The sequence below is a fragment of the Polyodon spathula genome, chromosome 1, assembly GCF_017654505.1.
Source record: "Polyodon spathula isolate WHYD16114869_AA chromosome 1, ASM1765450v1, whole genome shotgun sequence".
Classification (NCBI taxonomy): domain Eukaryota; kingdom Metazoa; phylum Chordata; class Actinopteri; order Acipenseriformes; family Polyodontidae; genus Polyodon; species Polyodon spathula.
The window spans coordinates 89,000,342-89,025,908 of NC_054534.1; the positions used below are offsets into that span (position 1 = coordinate 89,000,342).

The 25,567-nt window shown below is 37.6% G+C and overlaps 1 long non-coding RNA gene across 2 annotated transcripts in view; it reads left to right on the plus strand.

Moving 5' to 3' along the window:
- The window catches only part of LOC121300620, a 90,083-nt gene that overhangs the window by 59,508 nt on the left and 5,008 nt on the right, over positions 1-25,567 (plus strand). Inside the window, exons 2-3 of one of the 2 annotated variants that reach the window (XR_005947548.1) lie at positions 3,050-3,113; positions 6,590-7,048. This is a non-coding gene — a long non-coding RNA (uncharacterized LOC121300620). Of the gene's footprint in view, positions 1-3,049; positions 3,114-6,589; positions 7,049-25,567 lie in introns of those variants that run through there. The other variant, XR_005947552.1, reaches the window with a different exon arrangement.

Below are 25,567 nucleotides of genomic sequence, written 5' to 3' on the forward strand. Positions count from 1 at the left end.
TTATGAAATAACCTAAGTGACTTTTTTTTTGTTATTTTTGAGTATGCATTATGCCTGGTTAGTATGTTGCTTTGGGAAGGTTTAACTGGGTACAACCTTATATAAATCAGTGAAAGTCAGTCTCAGAGAGAGAGGCTAGAGGAAGTGTTTGGGTGCATTGTTAAATTCATCGGTGCTCTGCATCGCTGAGTCGGAAGTGACATCTCTTGGTGCTCATCGGTGCGGGGAATTTAACAACAGTTTGGTGAATCAACATAGCTGATAATAATAATAAAAAGGTTGCTGCTGCAGCATGCAAAGCTGTGGTTGACCTGTGCAAGCTGAAACCATATTGGGACGAAGGTATGAACATATTAATAGATATACTTTCAAATACACTTCGCCCACTTTTCGCAACTTTGTAACCTATTTGTTTGAAGTATAAAAGGACATATACATGATAAAAAAAAAATCTGTTCTCTCTCTCTGTCAGCTACTCTGGATAGGTTGGCAAATGAGATATTGTTTATCAATATGTTTATTAGCGCTATTATATATTTATTAAAAATACAAAACTCCATACCCATTTTCAAAAGATTTGGTGTCTCTGAATCTTCAATTACATTGATAATAGTATCACCGTACTATCTGTTGTTTTTGAAGTTCCTCTGCTAGCCAAATAAAGTTTTTTTTTTTTTGTTTCACATTACTTCTGACTATCTGATACACCATCTGCCACTAAGCCTACCTCACAGTTGGAGAGGGAATGTGATGCCGTAAGCTAAGTCCTAAAGCCATAGAGTTGGCAGGTTTGCATTAGCAGAATGTTTAAATGTGGTATGATCTTTGGGTGGGATGTCTATTTGCAAGCTAAGCTAATTGATACCAGTGTAGGCATTGTTGTGGCAAATAAAACAGGATAGCTTGATAGCTTATTAATTAAGAAAAAAAGTATAGCTTGAATTACAAGCAGTAATGTGAAACACATTTATAATAACAAGTGGTTTGTTAGCAAAAAATATATAGCGTGGGACTTGCATGGTATAATGAGAGATAAGTATTAGTTTTCCCAGCTTCAAATCAACAGAGACCAGAGCAAAAAAAAAAAAAAAAAAAAATCTTTTTTTTTTTCTTTTTTTAATTTTTTTTTTATAAATGTAGTCGTCGCCAATGGTTTTTTTTCCCTGGTTTTCTCCCCAATTTCGAGTGCCCAACTGTTATTTGTATCACGGTTCACTTCTAAAACCCCAAGGAGGCTGGAACACGCGTCCTCCAAAACATGCTCCTGCCAATCCATCATTTTTCCCACTGCGGTTCCACAGCGAGGCCACCAGACCTATAGTGCCGGAGGATAACACAGATCGGATGGCTCCACTGCAGAATCGCAGGTGCCCTATTGCCAACAGGGGTCACTGCTGCATGGTGAATCGTGTTCCCCTGCTGGCCTAAGCCCTCCCTACCTGGGCGACGCTTGGCCAATTGTGCGCCACCCCCTAGGAACCCCAAGTCACGGTCGGCAGTGACATTCAAACCTGCGATCTACAGGCTATAGAGCACATTCTGCACTCCACACAGAGGTGAAACTCAGGAGTAAACCATGTTATATTATGGTTTGTGAAAGTTATAGTCTGCAACATTTTTTTCTAAAATGTAACATGCACTGATATCCCGCAGGTGTGTTTTAAAATAACAAGGGCTCATGAATAAAATATCTGTTTAGTTACCTTTTGGGCGCAGCAGTTTATCTATATTGTTTTCATGTCTATTTGTGCTATTCACACACATAATTATTAGCCTGCTCACCTTTACTGGTGGAGAAATGTGTGTCTGAGAATGTAATGTGCTTGTCAAAATAGACAACAATCTCTGGGTAGATATTTCTGACATCTGAAGACAGAATCAGCGGGAATGGGTGAAACCAGTTCACAAAACCCTATGGATGTTAAAGTAAAAAACCCCTCTAGACTGTGAAAGATATCGGCAGGGAAACAAAGGATGCTAATTTACTACAGCAATATGTTTATGGGTACCTGCTGCATCTGTACTTTGATAAAGGACTATGGGCAGGATTTTCAAAAAACATTGTTATTGTATCAAACCCATGGTATTGTAATGAGAGCTTTAGTAGCAAGTAATTTTCGAACAAAATGTGTTAATTAAATCAATCCGTTAATGCTTTGAAATTGTCGATGAGGTCATTAACGAATGCAATTCTCGTTAAAAAGCTTAATTGTCGCAGGTCACGTACATCACTTCCTGTCTCAAGAACTAAATAAGGGGAACTGATTAATAAAAATGCGTGTAAACGAGATAAAAAAAATGAATGCAAGCATATGGAAACTACACAGCGAGGACAGCTCTCCCACCAGGAAGTAGCAGCCAAACGGAAATCAAAAATAATGGGAATATCTATTTTGTGTATAATTTTTTAAAATAATTTAAAATTGTGCATTTTTTCATGCAGAATGTACATATTTTTAGATAACTTCACATATAAAATGCTGATTATCTGGCGTTTGGATAAAAATTGGACGGCACAAATTAAAGTACTTTTTTTAATTTATTTTTTGGATGCCATCTATGGATATTGGTTGGAATTTTTTTTCTTATGTAGACATCTACTTTTGGATGTATTTATGTATGATTGTAGGCTATAAATAAATATGTTTCAAGTGCCATTGGTGTTTTGTAGTTGATATGATAGAACTCCGTAACCCAATACACAATTTGTTTATAGTTAATTCTTCGGTGAATTCCTCTAAGCATGCATTTTCTTTGGTAGGCTACTGTTTGCTTGCCTCCGCGAACAGAAGTATATAGCCACCAAACACTTACAGAGGATGCTATAATATACGCATAGAAACGTGTGAAGGTGAAAGTGTACATTGTACATAATACATGTGGGGTGAGTCTGACAACATTGCATATAAGTTAAGGCAAAATCCATGTCAATGATTTTGGTCCATTAGGTATTCCATTGGTTTGTATATTCCACAAACTGATACTGATCAACAACTATACTAATCAGAAGGACCAGCACTATTTACTTTACTCTCCCCCTTTCCCACAGGTATCTTGGATTCTGTGTTGCTCGTCTCGACCCCCAAGATGAACAACCAAAAACCACACACCAGGTCAGTAAAATCTCGATTCACTTTATTACAGAGTTCACACGCAATAACGAAACAACCCTATAAAAAAACTATCAAATAGACTAAACAATAAAAATCACACACACACACACACATATATATGGCAGGGAGGGGGTTAAAATACTTCCCTGCAGAAAACATGTAAGAATGCACATTTGGGTGTTAATGGGTTAATCGTTTTATTGTTTAGTAATCTCCTGCACCTGGTGTTAATTGTAAATTTGAGCCAGGTGCAGGGTATTTAAAGAAGGCAGTCAGTTTGTTCGAGGCTGCTGGTGTGTGAGAAGCCAAATTGTTGGTGTGCACAATCATAGTACAAGGTAGAGTGTGTGAAGACCTTGTGTGTGTTTTGGTGACAGGTAAACGGCTTAGCCATTCTGTGTAAGGTAGATAATGGCTTGTATTAGTTAGTGCTCCAAGAAGGAGCTAGGTGTTTGTTTGTTTTGTTTATTTTTGATTTGTGTTGATTAAAAGTGTGCGTCAGCACCATAAAAATCCATTTCTGTTTCCTGGGTCTGCTTTTAAAGGGGCAATGAACCGTGAGAGTTGCGAGGATCTTTCACTATATATATATATATATATATATATATATATATATATATATATATATATATATATATATATATATATATATATATATATATAACATGTATATATACATCACCCGGGCCGGGATTGATAATCGCGAGTTATTGGTGGTTATATAACACCCACACACCTCAGCGGCCTCTCTATTAGTATGACATAATGCTTGCAATACAGGTGATATAATAACTGTTGGCTACAGGTTAATATTATTATGCCCAATATACCTATATTTATATAAACAAAATAACTCTAGCAACAAGATGGCAATTAATCTGCATAATATTTATACACAAAATTAATCTTTAGCAGCAAGTTAATAATTATCATTATGCCAAATATGTAAACCAAATGACTCTAGCAGTGCGTTAAATATCAATATGCATAATTTCTGCAAACATGACTCATATCAGCAGGTTAGTAGATATTAATAAGCACAACGTATAAACCTAATAACTATTTATCAACCAATTAGTAATTGTCCATTACATAATATAAATTAAAACAGGGTCCCGTAAACCAGGGTAGTCACTCACGCCCTTTATGAAATCCAGCCAGACAGTCTCATAGTCTCAACCAAGCCTGCGGACCTCCAGGACCGAACTGCCCGTTCCTCTTCACTTACAAGCCCCCAAGACTCACAGGCACCGGTTAAAACTGAGGGGCGGGCTCTCTCTCTCTCTCCAGAGAATGTCTCGAAGTCATCATTGCCCCACAGAACCCTCGGCCTAGGTACCTGCAGATTTAAAACGCAAAATAATGGCAGAAAGTGCAATTACTATGTTGCCATTTTTTCTTACCCCCACGAATAACGTTCCAACATGTTTATACAAACAATGTAATCCATTCGAAATAGAAAAAATTACCTTTAGTTACTACCAATAATCCCTTTACAAAAGGCAGTCTATTTAATAAAATATGTTTATTTTTATTGCAATTCCCAGCACAATAGCTATTCAAATTTTATCAAGTACAATACTTGTGCATGCTCTTTAATTCTAACATAGCTCGCCAAGTAGTGAAAACTATTACCAATATTTGGTAAAGGAAAACGAGTACTTCCCAAGCTCACGAGGACTGTCCCAGTCTCTCCTCTCGTAAGCACATATTTTGTGTTTCACCATTCACCTTTCCAGACTCTCGAAACCAAGATGATCACATCCGGGTGTTCCACAGTCCGCCAGTACTTCCTTGATCATCACTCTCCCTCATCGGTCTCTCAGCCTCCTTTCCGTGCCCCCTTACATACTAAAGTCGCAGTTTTTATAGGGAAGCCAGGGTTAAAGACCTGATGGAATTCATTGAGTGAGATGCCAACAGTGTTCATGGTAATCCTTTATAAACCAGTCAATCACCAACACATACAGAAAAACCAAAGCAATAAAAAAGTGACACTTCAAACAGCGTGCTGCTTCTCCCTCATACAATGCAAGGGGTAAATAACAATTCAAATATCAAATTGTGCAAGACAATACAATAAATAATAATAATAATAATAATAATAATAATAATAAATAATAATAATAATAATAATAATAATAATAATCACAACAAAACAAAAACAAAAACATTCCTTTAAAAAACTAACCTTGGTTACTTGTGACATTCCTCCCCGCTTTAACCTTACTCGGAATTTCAAATAAATTTAATCTAGATACCTAGTCCCCTCCCCTCTCTCTGGGACCTCCTTGGGGGCAAGGCTTCTAGAACTACTGGGATCTCTGGAAGCATGTCTAAGTCCCTCCCATGTGCCTCTTTTATTATTTCTGGGTCTAACCTTGGATCCTTTTCCATCCCCTGCCTGGTTGTTACATCAATGGCCCAAGCCTGGTTGTTGCATCAATGGCCAATGAAAAGCCACCCAGTCCCATTACTCTTTATGGTCTGGAGGCTCTGAAATTGGGGAAGCCACAGGTACAGGAGGTACAATGGTCTCAAAACAACACACCCGAAGATTATTCCGGTGTATAGTTTTCTCAGAGCCTTCCTGGCCTTCAGGCTGGATCCGATGTACAGGGTAGCCAGGTTGCAGGGGGGCAATTACTATAAACGGGGTTGGGCTCCAACGATGGGAAAGTTTTCCTTGGGCCCGACAGCAGAAACTATGTATTAACACCCGCTCCCCCGGTAACAATTGTAGTGCCTTTATATTCTGACCCAAGAGTCAATTATCTACCTGTTGGAGCTGTTGAGCCTGCCTCCCCGCTTTGTCATAGGCCCATATTAGAATATCTTGATGACCAGGCACCCACTGATCTAAATTCTTGTTCTGAGACGGGGGAATAGCTCCTAATGCCAATTCCACTGGGAGACGGGCATGGTGGCCAAACATTATATAGAAGGGAGTTAGCTCCATACTAGCTACTAGTATGTACCTAGTTATTACAAACATGGACAACCTCTAATAATTTTTGCTCCCAGTGGCGCTGATCGCTTTCTTCCAATGTACTCAATAAGGTTAGTAACGTCTGGGTCATCCGTTCACATGCTCCATTCCCCTGTGGGTGGTGCAGGGTGGTCCTACTTTTTGTACAACTGCTGTATAATGTCAGACTCAAACCCAGCCCCTCTGTCAGAATGGATTAACTCAGGGCACCCAAAAGGTTGAATCAGGGTGCATCACAACACTCTGGCAGTCATTAATGTGGTTTGATCCTTAGTAGGTACTGCCCAAGAAAATAAATCAATCATGACTAAAATGTAAGGATGGGCATCACCTTCTCTACCCAGAGACAAATAATCTATGGCCACAATTTCCATAGGGGCCTTACTCTGTATAGGGAGAAGGGGGGCTCTCACCCTAGGTCTGATCTTATTCAGGTTACAGGAGGGACAACTCTGAATCCAATTAAAGACATCCCCATTCATTACAGGCCAATTGAAGCTGTGTCGCATTACCAAAAAGGTCTTCTTACCACCCATCGCCTGATGATATCGTTCTCAGACCATACGTGACTGTCCCGGAGACACTAGAATTTGTGTTTGGGGCTCCCTTGAATGAAGATCCATACTCTGTCGGACAGCCAAACCATCTCTCAAGGTCAGGTGCTTCCAATCTTGCAAGAAGTGACGCAGTGTATGGGGAGCTCTTTTCTGGGTTTCAAGATCCAGACATACCCCCACTTCCATCCAATATCGCAATGCCCGTATGGTCATGTCCTGTTGCTGCCACGCTTTCCATTGGGGTTCTTCCCAATACTCTCCAAAAGCCAGCTGTTTGGTGGGCACTTCCTGTTACTCAGGCTCCACTATGACTACTGTTTTAAATTCCCATGTAAACAAAATGAATACCATAAAAATTATTTTACAGGTCGCACTGGCGTAAAAGTCACTCCCCCCCTTTTGAGACTTAAATTTTAGGAAAACACATTTTTTGTGTTTAAAATACTTTTTTTTACAATTAATAAAAATAAAGATAAATATAGAAAGATACACAGGTTTAGTTTTAAAATAACCTTTGTTTGCAAAATTTTATTCTTTTAATAATTGCACAGTGTTGTTTTTTGTTTTTAATTAAACTGCTAGAAACTATTCGCTTTTCAAAATTTAAAAAGTAATAAATAACAGAGTTGAAAATCATGTTTGACTTGGACAACACTCATTTAGCTTCATGGCTTCGACTCTCTGGAACTCTCTTCCAGCTTTGGTGCATGATCCTCCCACCTTCGCTCGCTTTAAATCAGCTCTCAAGACCCACCTCTTATGTCTTGGTTTCCATAATCTTTAAGCTTGATGTCTGCTATTAGCTGCTGTGTTGCTACTATTTAACATGTTATGTTACCATCATGTATTATGTACTTTCCACTGTATTTAATGTACTATTTCATGTATTATGCTGCTATCATGTATTAGGCACTTTCCAGTGTATTTAATGTATTATGCATTTCTCTGTATTTGAAGTATTATGGATTTTCTTGTTGTTACTGCATCTTGTAAGGCACTTTGTGATGGTGGTCCACTATGAAAGGCACTGTATAAAATAAAGATTGATTGATTGATTGATTGATATATGTTTATGTATTTATACTTATCAGTTCTGAAATAATATTGAAAAAAAAACTTGTCAGTCAGTAGCCATCTACAGCGCTCAGTTTATTAATCTTCTAATAGGTACTTTATAGTAATGGGATGAGCAACTCAAATGGTTGTAGTAATGAGATGATTGTTTAATGATTGCTTATTGTGTGTTTTACTGTGGAAGCTGCGTCGACATCATGTGGCAAAAGGACTAAATGACAGGTTAAAAAACAAGTTGTGAACAATGCAAGGCCCTAGTCATGATGTATATGGACATTTCTACATATATTGAACTCTGAGGTACTGTATACCTTGTTTAATAGTCATAGAAATAGACTGCTCATCTTATATTTACCAGTTTATTGTTCTGTTTCATAAATAAGTTTTGAAACAATTTAAGACAGTTGAAGACATCCCCATATTAGTAATAACATCAAAAGGATTTTTTGATCCACTATAGTATATATATATATATATATATATATATATATATATATATATATATATATATATATATATATATTATCGTGGCAAAATGAAGCAGGCTGCACTTGCAGTTCTTCAATGTAACCTAAAAACTTGCAAATACAGTTTAAGAAAGCTGCACTGTATCAGTCAGTAGGCCACATTGGAACACAGACAGAAACATTTAAATGTACCCACCATTATTTTACTGTTAATTAGGGTGTCTGTATTTCAAAGGATAATTTCTCTTTAAAAGAAAGCTACATGAAACCCAAATTAAAAAGGTGACTTTTTTATGAAAACCTTGGAAGAGAAGTAAAAAGCCTTGGATGGTGAAGATATAAAATTATGTGTAAATGTGACCCACTGTAGCTTGGCATATCTGTTTAAGACAAAATAAAACCTCTATAAACCAAGGTCATTTGTCAAAGCAGCATCAAGCAGTATTTCCTAACACATCCATATATAATATGCCCATACACTATAAAATCTATGTTGTTGCAAGAGAAAAAAATTGATCCAATTTATATTTCAAGGGTAGGAACACTACAACATTCACAGGCTCACCCAGAAAAAGTCCCCATGCATAGATCTCTCGGGGTTTCACCAACTGTCTGAGATTAAATGATCCAATTCTCAAACCCAAGCTTGTTTCCAGATTGTTTTATCTAGGCAATGTACAATTTCTGATCGAAATTCAAGTTGATGAAAGTCCTGTCAAGTCAATTCCTTTATTTAACAAGGTAAAACATTTGAGAATGTTCTCATTTTCAGATGTGACCTGGCTAGGATAGCTTATACAGTAGCTGCAGAAAAACAAAATGACAATAAAAAATTAATAAAAACTTAAGCAAAGGTGGTGGCAATGTTAAGCTACAGCACAATAACCAATTGTGCAATATAATGCATCATTGTTGAAGCTCTTTGGTTTTCTTCAAGCTTAAAGGCTAATCCATTATTTATTGTTTGGCTTCGGACATTTTTAAGAGAAAGGTGCTTGACTGCACTAAAGTGGATCCCCTGGTTCACTAAAATATTGAGTTTTAATTGGAAGCATCATATGACTTAGATTTAGAAAGAATACATTCTTTTCAAACCTTTGTCTCTGCCTCCTGTGTTCCTCTTATTTTCTGTCTGACTGTGCAATGTCCACCCCCATTGTGTAACAATAATATTTGATCATGTCCACTCCCATTGTATAACAATAATATTTGATCATTTAATATACCTTGTCATGTACCATCATTGCATTTTTCTTGCAAACAAAAGTCTCATTCCCTGTGTACGTTACATAGTAAAAGGCTTGGAAACTTATAAATGTACCTGTTTCCAGCATTTGTTAATAATACATTAATTAATTTGGGTATTTGTTTTGAAAACAGTCTTTCTTCAGTAAACTGTCATGTATATAAGGTTGAAGTAAAGTTTATTGGCCTGTTTGGACATGATGTACTTTGGAACCGTTTATTGTGCAGGACAACTGATTTGGGAATATATTCACTGGGCCATGGAGGAACAGGACAGATATCGAGATTGACCAGAAAGCATTGTTTATCCTATTACTTGCTTAGTGTTACCTTCATCCATGTCAACAATAGCCTACACATTTACATGAGAAACAGGCTATTAGGAAGATATATATTTAATAAGGAATGTCAGAGCAGATACCCTACGACTTGTAAAGCCAGAGACAAAGGAATTCATTCAATAAACATTGCACCTATTAGCCTACAGCTATAGTACTTACACCAGCTATTTCAGAATACATGTTTCAGTTTATCTACAGACCCTTTCACACTGGCACTGCTACCTGGGTCTAGACCCTGGTTCTGGCTACCTGGGTCACCACCATACGTATATTCTCCATGGGTGTTGTATTACTGATCATGGAATACCTGCCATACCGGTCACTGTAACTGCAAGCCTCTCCAAGCTATGTAATTACTTGTTTGTTCAGAGGAAAATATTAAATCTTCCGATTTCCTTCTGCTGGCTGGCAGCTAATACATATTTTGTTTCTTCCTGAGGGTATTGTACATAAGGTACTTTTCTATGGGTACACAGGCAGGAATAACATTTTAACTTAGTGCAGGGCAACAACACCACTTTTATTCCTCTCTGATAGGTGCTGCAGGTGTGTTTGCATTGTCTGACATCTTTGTTGAATACTGTAATTCCTATTCATATTGCTCTGGCAGACATGTACAAAAGGGACATTGTGGCTCTGGAGAAGTCAGAAGCGAAAAGTTAATCCCATGGCTTAAAGGACTGGGATACAAAAATAACTTAATCTATTTTGCCTATAACAAAGAAGAATTATGGGGTGACATGATTGAGTCTTTAAAATCTTAAAAGGAGTTAACATACCTTGGACAGAGGGAAGGAGATACTTCTTTACACAAAGAGTAGTGAGGCTATGGAATGGGCTACTTATTCATGTTGTTGAGGCAGAATCATTTGGATCCTTTAAGACTCAATTTGAGAATGTTTTGATATCACTCAGCTGACAGTGTGTGTGTGTGTGTGTATATATATATATATATATATATATATATATATATATATATATATATATATATATATATATATATATATATATATATAGCTCTGGAAAAAATTAAGAGACCACTGCAAAATTATCAGTTTCTCTGGTTTTACTATTTATAGGTATGTGTTTGGGTAAAATGAACATTTTTGTTTTATTCTATAAACTACTGACAACATTTCTCCCAAATTCCAAATAAAAATATTGTCATTTAGAGCATTTATTTGCAGAAAATGACAACTGGTCAAAATAACAAAAAAGATGCAGTGTTGTCAGACCTCGAATAATGCAAAGAAAATAAGTTCAGATTCATTTTTAAACAACACAATACTAATGTTTTAACTTAGAAGAGTTCAGAAATCAGTATTTGGTGGAATAACCCTGATTTTCAATCACAGCTTTCATGCGTCTTGGCATACTCTCCACCAGTCTTTCACATTGATGTTGGGTGAATTTATGCCACTCCTGGCGCAAAAATTCAAGCAGCTCGGCTTTGTTTGATGGCTTGTGACCATCCATCTTACTCTTGATCACATTCCAGAGGTTTTCAATGGGGTTCAGGTCTGGAGATTGGACTGGCCATGACAGGGTCTTTATCTGGTGGTCCTCCATCCACACCTTGATTGACCTGGCTGTGTGGAATGGAGCATTGTCCTGCTGGAAAAACCAATCCTCAGAGTTGGGGAACATTGTCAGAGCAGAAGGAAGCAAGTTTTCTTCCAGGACAACCATGTGAAAGACTGGTGGAGAGCATGCCAAGGCGCATGAAAGCTGTGCTTGAAAATCAGGATTATTCCACCAAATACTGATTTCTGAACTTTTCCTAAATTAAAACATTAGTATTGTGTTGTTTAAAAATGAAACTGAACTTATTTTCTTTACATTATTCGAGGTCTGACAACACTGCATCTTTTTTGTTATTTTGACCAGTTGTCATTTTCTGCAAATAAATGCTCTAAATGACAATATTTTTATTTGGAATTTGACAGAAATGTTATCAGTAGTTTATAGAATAAAACAAAAATGTTCATTTTACCCAAACACATACCTATAAATAGTAAAACCAGAGAAACTGATAATTTTGCAGTGGTCTCTTAATTTTTTCCAGAGCTGTGTGTGTGTGTATATATATATATATATATATATATATATATATATATATATATATATATACACACACACACACACACACACACAGTGCCTTGCAAAAGTATTCAGACTACTGACCAATTCTCTCATATTACTGAATTACAAATGGTACATTGAAATTTCGTTCTGTTCGATATTTTATTTTAAAACACTTAAACTCAAAATCAATTATTATAAGGTGACATTGGTTTTATGTTGGGAAGTATTTTTAAGAAAAACAAAAAAACTGAAATATCTTGTTTGCATAAGTATTCAACCCCCACACATTAATATTTGGTAGAGCCACCTTTCGCTGCAATAACAGCTTTAAGTCTTTTGGGGTAAGTATGCACCAGCTTTGCACACAGTGTCGGAGTGATTTTGGCCCATTCTTCTTGGCAGATTTGCTCCAGGTTGTGCAGGTTGGTTGGACAATGCTTGTGGACAGCAATTTTCAAATAGTGTCACAGATTCTCAACGGAATTGAGATCAGGACTTTGACTGGGCCACTGTAGGACATTCACCTTTTTGTTCTTGAGCCACTCCAATGTTGCTTTGGCCTTGGCTTGGGATCATTGTCCTGCTGAAAGGTGAATTTCCTTCCAAGCTTCAGTTTTTTAGCGGACTGAAGCAGAGATTCTCTTGCAGTATTTTCCTGTATTTTGCCCCATCCATTCTTCCTTCAATTGTAACAAGATGCCCAGTCCCTGCTGATGAGAAGCATCCCCACAGCATGATGCTGCCACCACCATACTTCACTGTAGGGATGGTGTGTCTTGAGGCATGGGCAGTGTTAGGTTTGCGCCACACATAGCGCTTTGAGTTTTGGCCAAAAAGCTCTATCTTGGTCTCATCTGACCACAAAACCTTTTCCCACGTCGCAGCTGGGTCACTCTCATGCTTTGTGGCAAACTCCAGATGTGCTTTCAGATGGTACTTTTTGAGTAACGGCTTCTTTCTTGCAACCCTCCCATACAGGCCCGTGTTATGCAGAGCTCTTGATATGGTTGACTGGTGCACCATTACTCCACTCCCAGCCACTGAATTCTGTAGTTCCTTCAAAGTGATTGTTGGCCTCTCTGTGGCTTCTCTCACAAGTCTCCTTCTTGTTTGAGCGCTGAGTTTTGAGGGATGACCTTTTCTTGGCAGTGCCTGGGTGGTGTGATGCAGCTTCCACTTCTTGATTATTGATCCAACTGTGCTCACTGGGATATCCAAACACTTGGATATTATTCTGTACCCTTTCCCTAATCTATGCATTTGTATTACTTTATCTCTAACTTTTGTAGAATGTTCTTTGGTCTTCTTTTTTCTTCAGATTCACAGACTTACCAATGATCCTTCAACATTGGGGTTTTTATCCAGAAAACATATGACAGCAACTTTAATGGTTCACAGGTGGAGGCCAATGGTAGGGTAATTGTATCCTCGTTAAGGCAATTTATTTCATCGGTACAAATTGGGAGCTTCGACAGCACAGAGGTTGAATACTTATGCAAGCAAGATATTTCAGTTTTTTTATTTTTCTTAATATATCTTATATATATATATATATATATATATATATATATATATATATATATATATATATATATATATATATATATATATATACTATATATTAGAGTATCTGAAGAGCACCCCCACATACTTGATTTCCTGAAGCATCATTTATTCATTTTCAAATCAGCTGAGACATAGGACATCTGGGAAACATCCTGTAGGTTAAGGGAAGTATCAGCTGCCGGTCATTGATTACGGTAAATGAGACAGGATTTGCTCCAATGACTGTCTTGAATAATGCCAAGCACATACTTGTTATTTGAAAATCTACCAGGAGCCAGATTAACACCTGTGACAGAGGTAACAGGTGGTAAAGTTAGTACACATTCCGTAAGTAAAAATGCAAAATTGTCCACATGGGGATGTGCATCTAGATCCATCCCTTACATAACTTTCTGAAATGAATCCACAAAGCTAATGAAATCATTATTTAAAATACTTTTTGCAAATTGTTATTCCTTGTGTAGGTCTCAAATTTAATGATTTGAAACCACACATCCATCATGCCAACAGGTAATTTGATTTAATATTTGGAAGCAATATGAGTATAGCTATTTTAAACTATTGCATTTTATAACCTTGGGGACTTTTTACACAATGTATGCTTTCAAACTTTTGCACTACCATTATGTGCCAGTTTGTTCAGATTATATAATTTGGTGGGTCAGGACCTCATGGCTGGGTTCAGATTATGCCTGTCATTAAATTTGCAATTTGACAAACAAAACAGCAAATTAACACATTTCAGAATGTTCTGTGGCAGGCTGGAAATTAAATTTATCTATCTTGTGACTCAAGAACTACAATTATAAGTGAACATCATTACAATAGTTGAAAGGTCTACTTAGGTTACTTCCAAATTGTCCTTATTTTACTGTTTTAATGTGAAAAAATACATAATTATTATTGTGTAACATTTTCAAAAAACTCCCAATTTGGTAATTCAGAGAGAGAGGCTAAAGACTTGCCATTGGAAGCAAGATGTCCTTTTTAACAATAAAACTCCCTGTGACAGGTCAGGTTAGAGGAAGATGGGAATAATGTATTGTAGCAGGGGGAGATCTGTGCTGACTCTGCTGGTGTGTTCACAGTGCTGCAGGAAGAGTGCAGCAGTCATCTAACAACTGCCTGTGAGTCATGGCAGTGATACGGGGAGGTGGGAAAGTGGGTGTGTGAACTTTCCCTCTCTCTGAATGGCTGGGAGGTGGGTCTTGGGGAGATTGTTAGCCCTATAAGATAATGCTGTACTGTTTCCTCAGGTCTACCCTTTTAGACGCGCTGAATGTGCGGAAGCGCTGGTCAGGAACGAGAACCAGCGGGGAGGAAGAAGCCACTTAAACAGTGAGACAGTGACAGCAGGGAACCCTTGGGCAGACCCCAGGATATTGTGTAGAGGAGGCTAGTGAGCCAGTAGCGTAGGTCGGTGATCCGGGTTGTACGAGTAGCGGCGACCAGGATATCGCTGCCAAGTGCAGCACGTTTTCTTTGTAGTTTTATTACTGTTTTATTTTCCCTTTTCCTTTTGCCTTCTATTTTTGAATCATTGTTTGGAGCACCTGCAAGTGCGCAATAGCCCTGAACTGTTTACCATTCGCTTGATATTCCCATGGTTCTGTTTACCATAGTTGGTAAGCAGACCATGGACAAACAGCGCCCTCTGCGGGCTAAAAGAAACAAAACACCTGAGAATAAAACTGGGCACCTGTGTGGTGTTCCAAGTGCATTTGTTCTGTCTCCTGTGTCAATGAATTACCCACCACCCTTCCACATGTATCTAAGACAAAATGTAATGCAGGACAAAAATTGTACCAACCATATTGTTTCTAGTTGAAATAAGAAAATGTGTAGTTACTGATAAGGCAAACATGATAATAAAAAGAAAATGCAAATTTAGTAAATCAAAGGGGACTGCTGAATAATAGCTCCATGAATGCCTTACATAAGTTACTGTTAGAAGAGCAGCATGTCAATTAGTTACTGGAAATTAAATGGAAATTATTTGGTATCATATTACAGACAAAGGTAACTTTACTCTCTTGTTTTCAGTCCAAACTAATAATATAATATTAACTGTACCACACTGATAACAATAGAATCCCTTCAGAATTTAACTCTATGGGTCTTTTTTGCGGTGCAATTTAAACTATCTTCGTACATACAGAAAAAAACAAAAACTCTAACATACTTCTGTCCACTGCTGTTTTTAAAATATATTACATTGTCAAGCAAAACATATTTATTCGAGCTTGGAGGAATAGCTCTTTAATAAAAGCAATGTGAAGAACAAACACACTAACAATACATGTTCCATTCTTTAGTAAATCATATTCTTCTGTAGCAGTTTTTTTTTTTGGTTTTATCAAATAAATTAATACATAAAGAAATAAGCAACTGTATATTGTATCATAAAATAATGAAGTAGCAATTAATAAATACATGGTGACAAATGTACTTGGCCTCTTTCACGGCTGCTAAGAACAATCACAATAGAGTAATGAAACCTGGCAAGTAGAAACAGGTTCAAAGGGTAACTTTTTTTTTATGAAACCATATCTTGACACATTAGGTCTTTAGCATCTGGAAACCATTGACCGTACACATGACCATAATATTGTGGCCATCTTCGGTTACAAGTCAAAGTGAACGGGCTTGTTAAATTTTGGAGTTAACTCAACACTGAGACTATGCCTGTCATCTCCAATACCTGGTAAATGGAAAATCTTAAATACATGTAGGAACTCACCCAAGTCCTTGTAGTAATCTGACCAATTATTTTTTACATGAATAAAAACATCCAGGTAAGAATGTGATATCTACAAAAGATACTACAATGGGATGGACATGCCTGCTTTTGGTGTACTACAAAATCAAGAGAACAGTTTGATGATGGTATGATAACACCCCAGTTCTAGAAACAGAAGGTACCATTCTAGGTCTCAAGCACCGGTTTAAACGGTTGTGATAAATTAGGAGATAGAAATTATTCACAAAGCGAAACATGCTGTTTATAAAAATGGAGAGATGATTAGAATGGGAATAGGAAAGACATACATTAATAACATGCAAGGCTATTGTTATGCCATTTGTATTACTATGTGTGCATTTGCCAAAGTCATATAAGCAAATATATAATCTGCAAATAATAAAAAAAAAAAACTTAAATATTAATCTATTGTTCGAAAGTGTTCAACATTTTTGTAAAAATACCTTTTCCTCAAGTAATGGCCTTAATGGGTTAATAAGATAGTATCAGTATTTCTTATGTTTTTGAGTTTGTTAAGCAAATACAAAAAGTTATTATTCAGAACTGATTTCAATCCTAACTGCTCAATAAGAATTGATTATACTGGTCTTCACATTTCCACTGATATGATCGACTGGATTGAGCACTTGATGGGTCAGTTAAAAACATCACTAAAATCAAAACTTATTGGGGTGTTAGGACTGAAACTGTGTTTAAAGCATAGCTCCCTAAAACACAATGTCTAAATAATGGTAACTAATGGAACTTTCATCCACATTTATTCTATTCATTTAAGCACCCAACTGTTACAACACTTACTGTATATATTTTTGTGTATACTTGAAAACATGTCAAACTGAGAAATTCGAAGGACTCAGAATAAGCAATTAACTAACGTGCCCCCGATACCTGCTGATAAAAATAACAAATGTGTTAAAAAAAAATGTGTTGTTTTCTTACAGCAAAGAAACATCTGCCAGTGGAATTTTAGCTAGGTTTGACATTCCCGCAGTAAAAAAATATGTAGACCAGGAAAATCCACGACCCACTGTTATTTGCACAATTTCTGGGTGATTTTCCAATATCATCTGCATATGACCTTTTCAATTTTATTAACAGTTTATATATATTTTGCATTATAGCATGCACTCTGAGACAGATAATTTGCCTAGTACTTTGACAACCACATGCAGCTATTAAGCCTACTATATTAATGCTTCTCTTCATAATTCAGTAGCAGAGAAATAACATCTTTCATTTCAAGCCTGCTAAATGCATAATCAAAGTAAGTCAGTAAAAGGCAAACAAAATAATTGTATAATGCAAGGACATACATTCTCACAATCTTTATTCCTTTATAAATGGGAAATGGCTGTATTGCAACAGACTTATCTCAAAGCCCTTTCCACAGTCATATTATAGTAACAGTAAGTCAGTAATGAACTGTGTAATTGGAAGCCGATGATTTAAAAAATGATTAATTTTGTTTGGTTTTCTTTGCCTGTTAAATTCCTTAACACATTTTTAGTTAAATATGTACTTACTTTAAAATGTTTACCATAGTAAACACGTTTTCTTTTTCATTTCCATACTTATTTAATGCACACAAATTTTTCCCCATCAACTGACTCTTCTCATATTTTTTGTATACTGTAAATGTAGGGAAAAAATAAAAAAAAAAGTGTCACCTGGGCACTGCATTCACTATGTTATGTGTTTTCTATGCTAGGGAAAGGTATGACTGTGTTTAAAATAAGTACCAGTAATTGAGGAGAAGCAGGAGGTAAGCGCAAAAATAATTGCTCTGTGTTATTACAGCACTAAACAGACTAATGGTATCATAAATGTTTCTTGATTACAAAATAAAACAAAACAAACAAAAAAAAAACACAAATAAAACAACTACATTTCTGGTGCTCTTAAGTAATACGACAACTTGTGGAGAAAAACTAATTGCAGCACAATGAAAATAATTCATCAATCAATTGTTCATAAAAGAGAAAACAAAAAAGATCGCTTTCCAAGCAGCTTATTTTAACTACATTATCCAATACTGGAAACTAAACCTCTCTGGGGCGATTCTGTTAATTTAATTATTGTTCCAATATACCATTGCCCTTTTACTGAATAGTAAGCTTTGCAGGAGTAAGAAAGCAATGGCCATATTGTACAGCATGTATGCACAGTAAATTCTCATTAAGACAAACTCAGATTATACACATTTCATAATACTGCAGGCGTACTACATGGTCCCAGCCAAATTTAAAAATTGCTTATTGTAAACTACTACTTAAAATACAAACTCACTTAAAACAAATGGCCTCTTTGTGCGAATTATTAACTTGTATCCAGATCGGTGTCTCTGTATTGTATTTTAATGCTGTTTTGGGACTACTGATCCTATGATGCATTTCGAGTTGCCATAGTGCTCAAGCTTCAATGGCATTTCCATGTTCTTAGGGAAGGTAAATTTGACACATATTGACAAATTAAAAGTTTGCCACTGTGGTCATTATCTTTCTAAATTAGTTTTAGGGTGAGACAATGATTAAATGATTCATTTTCAAACAAAGCCCCTGTAAATATGTAGAGAAACAGGCTACCATTAGCCCCTCTATGTCATATGACAACCAGATTTCTTGCTCAGAACAGCAAAAAAAGCCTGCCACGGTCAATATTTGGTAGAGGCACCTCTGGCAGCAATTACAGCCATGAATCTATTTGGATAAGTCTCTATCAGCTTTGCACATCTGGACACTGCCATTTTTGTCCATTCTTCTTTGCAAAATTGCTCAAGCTCCGTCAAGTTGGATGGGGACCTTTGATGAATAGTAATTTTCAGCCCTTTCCACATATGCTCAATTGGATTGAGGTCCGGGCGTTGACTGGGCCACTCCAGGACAATGACCTTTTTGTTTCTAAACCACACCAGTGTGGCTTTGGCTGAATCTTCTCCCAAGTCCCAGGTCTCTTGCAGACTTCAGCAGGTTTTCCCCCAGGATTTCTCTGTATTTAGCTGCATCCATTTTGCCCTCTATCTTCACAAGCTTTCCGGGCCCTGACGCCGAGAAGCATCTCCATAGCATGATGCTGCCACCACCATGCTTCACTGTAGGGATGGTGTTCTCAGGATGATGTGCGGTGTTAGGCTTGTGCTAAACATAACGCTTAGTATTGAGGCCAAAAAGCTCTATTTTGGTGTCATCAGACCATAGAATCTTCTTCCACTTGGTCACAAGAGTCTCCCACATGCCTTCTGGTAAACTCTAGTTGAGATTTGATATGAGTTTTTTTTCAACAATGGCTTTCTTTTTCCACTCCCATAAAGGCCATTTTTGTGAAGCACCCAGGCTATTGTTGTCGTATACAATGTCTCCCAGCTCAACCATGGAAGACTGTAACTCCTTTAGATTTGTCATAGTCCTCTTGGTGGCCTCCCTGAGTAGTGCCCTTCTCGCCTGGGTACTCAGTTTTTGAGGATGGCCTGTTCTAGACAGATTCACAGTTGTGCCATATTTTCTCCTTTTCTTAATAATGGACTTTACTGTGCTCCAGGGGATATTCAGTGCCTTGGAAATGTTCTTATATCCTACCCCTGATTGGTGCTTTTGAAGAACCTTATTCCAGATTTGCTTTGAATGTTCCTTTGTCTTCATGATGTAGTTTTTGTTAGGAAATGTACTAAACAACAGTGGGACCTCCCAGAGACAGGTTTATTTAACCTGAAATCATGTGAAACACCTTAATTGCATACAGGTGGACTCCATTCAATTAATTGCACCAGAGCTTATCTAGGTGTGTCATAGCAAAGGGGATGAATACTTATTCAATCAATTATTTTCTTTTTTATATTTGTAATTAATTTAGAACAATCTATAGATTTTATTTTTCACTTTGACATTATGGACTTTTTTTGTGTTGATCAGTGGCAAAAACCCCTAATTAAATCCTCTTTGATTCCATGCTGTAACACAATAAAATGTGAATACTTTTGAGAGCCACTGTAGCTGTCTTAGCCAAAGTCTTCTAATGGAGTACATTCACAGCTGTTTGTATGTTTTATCAGCTTTGTCATAAACAAAAAGCCTCATTTGAGATGTGATGCTCTGCAGTAAAGTCAGAAAAGCATTCATTGGTGTGACAAAAATGGTTTTAGAGAAGCTTCAGATGTTTATGTAAATGTTTTTTTTAATTAGACTGACAGTTCAATTAAGCAAGCAGGATCTATGTCATATTACTGTAGCCTTTGCAAATACAATGGCTGTTTGATGTGAAACAAAAGCAGAACTAAATCAGCAGTACTGGGAACATTTGAGACCCCATTGGGAAACTGTGACTATCAATATACTATAAAAGTCGTGACTGGTGCTTGATGAAAACTAAACTTTACCTGTTATTATTAATTATTATGAAATGGTTGTTTCCATACTAAAATGCAAATACCTTTCTGACCCATTACATTAAATCAATGCCATTCTGACTGCCCTTGATGGTCAAACGTATGGATGTATACTGTGTAATAAGTATTCAATCAACTAAGTTTGTGTCTGTGGCTGGAGCAAAGTTTCATCAAGGGAGAATAAAATGCTTGAAGCAGAAGGGACAAGGGCCTTGCATTGATCAGTACTTTTTTTACAAAGTCAGTCAAGTCAGTCAAATGGAATCCAGTGACAGGAAGCAAACGACAGTTTGCAGGATATCAGCACTCCTGTCATAGATGAGAGGAGAACTTGCATAAACACAACTAGTGATGAACCTAATGATCTTTGTGAACCCAGTCAGATGAACCAGAGTAAGAGAAAAAAGAACCTCAGCAGGTACAAGCCTGGAGTTAAATGGCCAAGAGCTTCTGAGAAAACAGTGTGGGACTCTAAACACAGATCTCTGTTTTGCACTGGAAAGGTTAGGTGGAACAGTCAAAAAGAAGGTGGATAAATTTGGGGATACCATCTACGCATATGGAAGCGAGGTTTTGAGTTGAAAAAATAAAGGAGAAAGTACAAACTATTCCTATAAAGTCTAGACGGCAGCAGGAGGTTGAGTGCTTAGCTAGAGAAACTAGGTAGCTGAGGAAGCAATGGAGGAGAGGAGAACAAAGTCAGAAGGAGGCAATCAATCTATTACAAACGGTCATAAAAGATAAGCTTGCAACATTGCGCAGAGCTGAGCGCCTACGGAAATGCTCCAAAAAGAAGGAGCATGCAAGAACTAACTTTTTTAAAGACCCATTAAAATTTGCAAAGTTATTCACCAGGGAGAAAAATGGTAAACTAAAAGCAACTAAGTCTGAGCTGGAGAGATATCTCGAGGAAATGCACACAGATTAAAAGGCAGGAGTCTAGGTTGATTCCTTCAGACATCCCACCTAGCAATCCACAAGAAATGGTTCCACAGTACAATGGTTGAAGAGCATAGACAGCAGCACTTTACTGGGAAAACTTAAACTCTGGTGCTTTCAGTTTGGTCTACTGCCAGTACTTCTATGGCCACTCACTGTGTATGAGGTTTTCTTGACAACAGTAGAGAAGCTGGAAGCATTAATCAGTTCATACGTCAGGAAATGGTTAGGAGTTCCACACTGCCTCAACAGAGTGGGACTGTATGGTAAAGGGATACTGCAGCTGCCGGTCTCAGCTCTAACAGAGGTGTTTAAGTGCGCCAAGGTTTGATTGGAAATGGCATTGGTAGAGTCACACGACGAATGTGTGAGGGAGGCAGCACCTGTGTTGAAAACTGGAAGAAAGTGCCAGCAATGCTAGCAATATATGACACACGAAGAACAACATTCCTCCATCCAGGGGAGCAACCTCCAACAAAAGGTATTAAAACCAAAACTGATCTAGGACAACTGGAAGCTGCTAGAGACTGGAAAATGCTGGCAGATGTTGTACAACGGCTTATTTTCCCACCTGTAATTGCCACCACTAACCTTCGACCTGATATTGTCTTGTGGTCTGGATCAGCATTTCTTGTTCAGTTGGTAGACTTAACAGTGCCATGGGAGGATGCTGTGGATGAGGCATACGAAAGGAAGAAATTTCGGTATGCCCAAATAGCTGCTGAAGCAGAACAGTGAGTATGGAGAGTCCAGGTTTACCCAGTGCATTGTCAAGGATTTGTGGCACACTCCACAACTTGGTTTCTCAGAGACATCGGATTCAGTGGTCAAGAGTTGCGACGCATAGTGAAGAACTTATCTGAAGCAGCAGAGAGAAGCAGCAACTGGCTCTGGTTGAGATGAAAAGATTCTGATTGGGGACCTCAAGCACGGTAGAAATAAACAAAACTTTGATGTAAAGGAAGGTAAGTAAGCTGAGTGGGGGATGGAGGGGTGTGATGCTGGGGTGCCAGAATCACTTTCGAGCCCTCTTAAGGTGTCATGGGCTGTTGGAAAACATGGATAGAGAATTGATTAGCAGTTTGCAACGCATGTGGACTGGCAAAGCTATACTGGTGTTCTTTTCTGAAAAGAGACTAATATTGCAGATTGCAGACTGTTTGGTTCAAATTGCATGTACTGCTAACAATTGATAGAGACGTTGCAGCTACAAGCTTCTTGCCCAGCATTGACTGCAAGCTAATGCTGTGGACCAGAAGGGGCCAGGCTCTAAGACTTTTGGAGTGCAAAGCATAAAGGGGCTAAAAGGCTCCCAGGAACTGGCATTGGACCCAAAGGTTCTCAGAGAGATCCAAAGAGATAATGCCACTGGAATCAAAGGGTCTCAAGAAGATAAAAAAAAACAGATGTATGGACCTTTTGGGCACCAGGGGTCTGAAGAATGCACTGAGTTCAGAGGTCGTCACACTAGACTACACACACAAACATAAGAACATAAGAACATAAGAAAGTTTACAAACGAGAGGAGGCCATTCGGCCCATCTTGCTCGTTTGGTTGTTAGTAGCTTATTGATCCCAAAATCTCATCAAGCAGCTTCTTGAAGGATCCCAGGGTGTCAGCTTCAACAACATTACTGGGGAGTTGATTCCAGACCCTCACAATTCTCTGTGTAAAAAAGTGTCTCCTATTTTCTGTTCTGAATGCCCCTTTTTCTAAACTCCATTTGTGACCCCTGGTCCTTGTTTCTTTTTTCAGGCTGAAAAAGTCCCTTGCGTCCACACTGTCAATACCTTTTAGAATTTTGAATGCTTGAATTAGGTCGCCACGTAGTCTTCTTTGTTCAAGACTGAACAGATTCAATTCTTTTAGCCTGTCTGCATATGACATGCCTTTTAAGCCCGGAATAATTCTGGTCGCTCTTCTTTGCACTCTTTCTAGAGCAGCAATATCTTTTTTATAGCGAGGTGACCAGAACTGCACACAATATTCAAGATGAGGTCTTACAAGTGCATTGTACAGTTTTAACATTACTTCCCTTGATTTAAATTCAACACTTTTCACAATGTATCCGAGCATCTTGTTAGCCTTTTTTATAGCTTCCCCACATTGCCTAGATGAAGACATTTCTGAGTCAACAAAAACTCCTAGGTCTTTTTCATAGATTCCTTCTCCAATTTCAATATCTCCCATATGATATTTATAATGTACATTTTTATTTCCTGCGTGCAGTACCTTACACTTTTCTCTATTAAATGTCATTTGCCATGTGTCTGCCCAGTTCTGAATCTTGTCTAGATCATTTTGAATGACCTTTGCTGCTGCAACAGTGTTTGCCACTCCTCCTACTTTTGTGTCGTCTGCAAATTTAACAAGTTTGCTTACTATACCAGAATCTAAATCATTAATGTAGATTAGGAATAGCAGAGGACCTAATACTGATCCCTGTGGTACACCGCTGGTTACCACACTCCATTCTGAGGTTTTTCCTCTAATCAGTACTTTCTGTTTTCTACATGTTAACCACTCCCTAATCCATGTACATGCGTTTCCTTGAATCCCAACTGCGTTCAGTTTGAGAATTAATCTTTTGTGCGGGACTTTGTCAAAAGCTTTCTGGAAATCTAAATAAACCATGTCATATGCTTTGCAATTATCCATTATCGATGTTGCATCCTCAAAAAAATCAAGCAAGTTAGTTAGGCACGATCTCCCTTTCCTAAAACCATGTTGACTGTCTCCCAGTACTCTGTTACCATATAGGTAATTTTCCATTTTGGATCTTATTATAGTTTCCATAAGTTTGCATATAATAGAAGTCAGGCTTACTGGTCTGTAGTTACCTGGTTCAGTTTTGTTTCCCTTTTTGTGGATCGGTATTACGTTTGCAATTTTCCAGTCTGTCGGTACCACCCCTGTGTCAAGAGACTGCTGCATGATCTTGGTTAGCGGTTTGTAAATTACTTCTTTCATTTCTTTGAGTACTACTGGGAGGATCTCATCCGGCCCAGGGGATTTGTTTATTTTAAGAGCTCCTAGTCCCTTTAACACTTCTGCCTCAGTTATGCTAAAGTTATTTAAAACTGGATAGGAACTGGATGACATGTGGGGCATGTTGTCAGTATCTTCCTTTGTAAAAACTTGTGAAAAGTAATCATTTAACATATTTGCTATTTTTTTTTCTTCCTCTACGATTTTGCCATTTGTATCTCTTAAACATTTAATCTCCTCTTTGAATGTTCTCTTGCTGTTGTAATATTGGAAAAACATTTTGGAATTGGTTTTAGCTCCCTTAGCAATGTTCATTTCTATTTCTCTCTTGGCCTTTCTAACTTCCTTTTTGACTTGCATTTGCAGTTCTGTGTACTCTTTCTGTGTACTTTCTTTTTGGTCCTTTTTTAATGCTCTGTAAAGTGCCTTTTTTCGCTGAATATTTTTTTAATTGATCTATTAAACCATTTTGGCAATTTAGTTTTACATTTAGATTTGTCTACTTTAGGGATATAATTGTTTTGCGCCTCTAGTACTACATTTTTGAAGAACAACCATCCTTCTTCTGTGGGTGTTTTCTCTATTTTACTCCAATCTACTTCTGTTAGTCTCTGTTTCATGCCTTCATAGTTTGCTTTTCTAAAATTGTAAACCTTAGCTTTAGTCTTTACTTTTGAGGATTTAAAAAACACTTCAAATGAGACCATGTTGTGGTCTGAGTTTGCCAGTGGTTCTCTGACCTCTGTTTTAGTTATTCTATCTTCGTTATTTGAAAAGACTAAATCAAGGCATGCCTCCCCTCTAGTGGGTGCCTTCACAAATTGTGTTAGGAAGCAGTCATTTGTCATTTCCACCATTTCTATTTCGTCCTTCGCGCTACCCACCGGGTTTTCCCATTTTATTTGGGGGAAGTTGAAATCCCCCATTAGTATGGCTTCTCCTTTGCTACACACATTTCTAATGTCATTGTATAACAGATTATTGTGCTCACCGTCTGAATCTGGCGGTCTATAGCATGCTCCTATTATTATGCCTTTTGAATTTTTGTCTGTTATTCTGACCC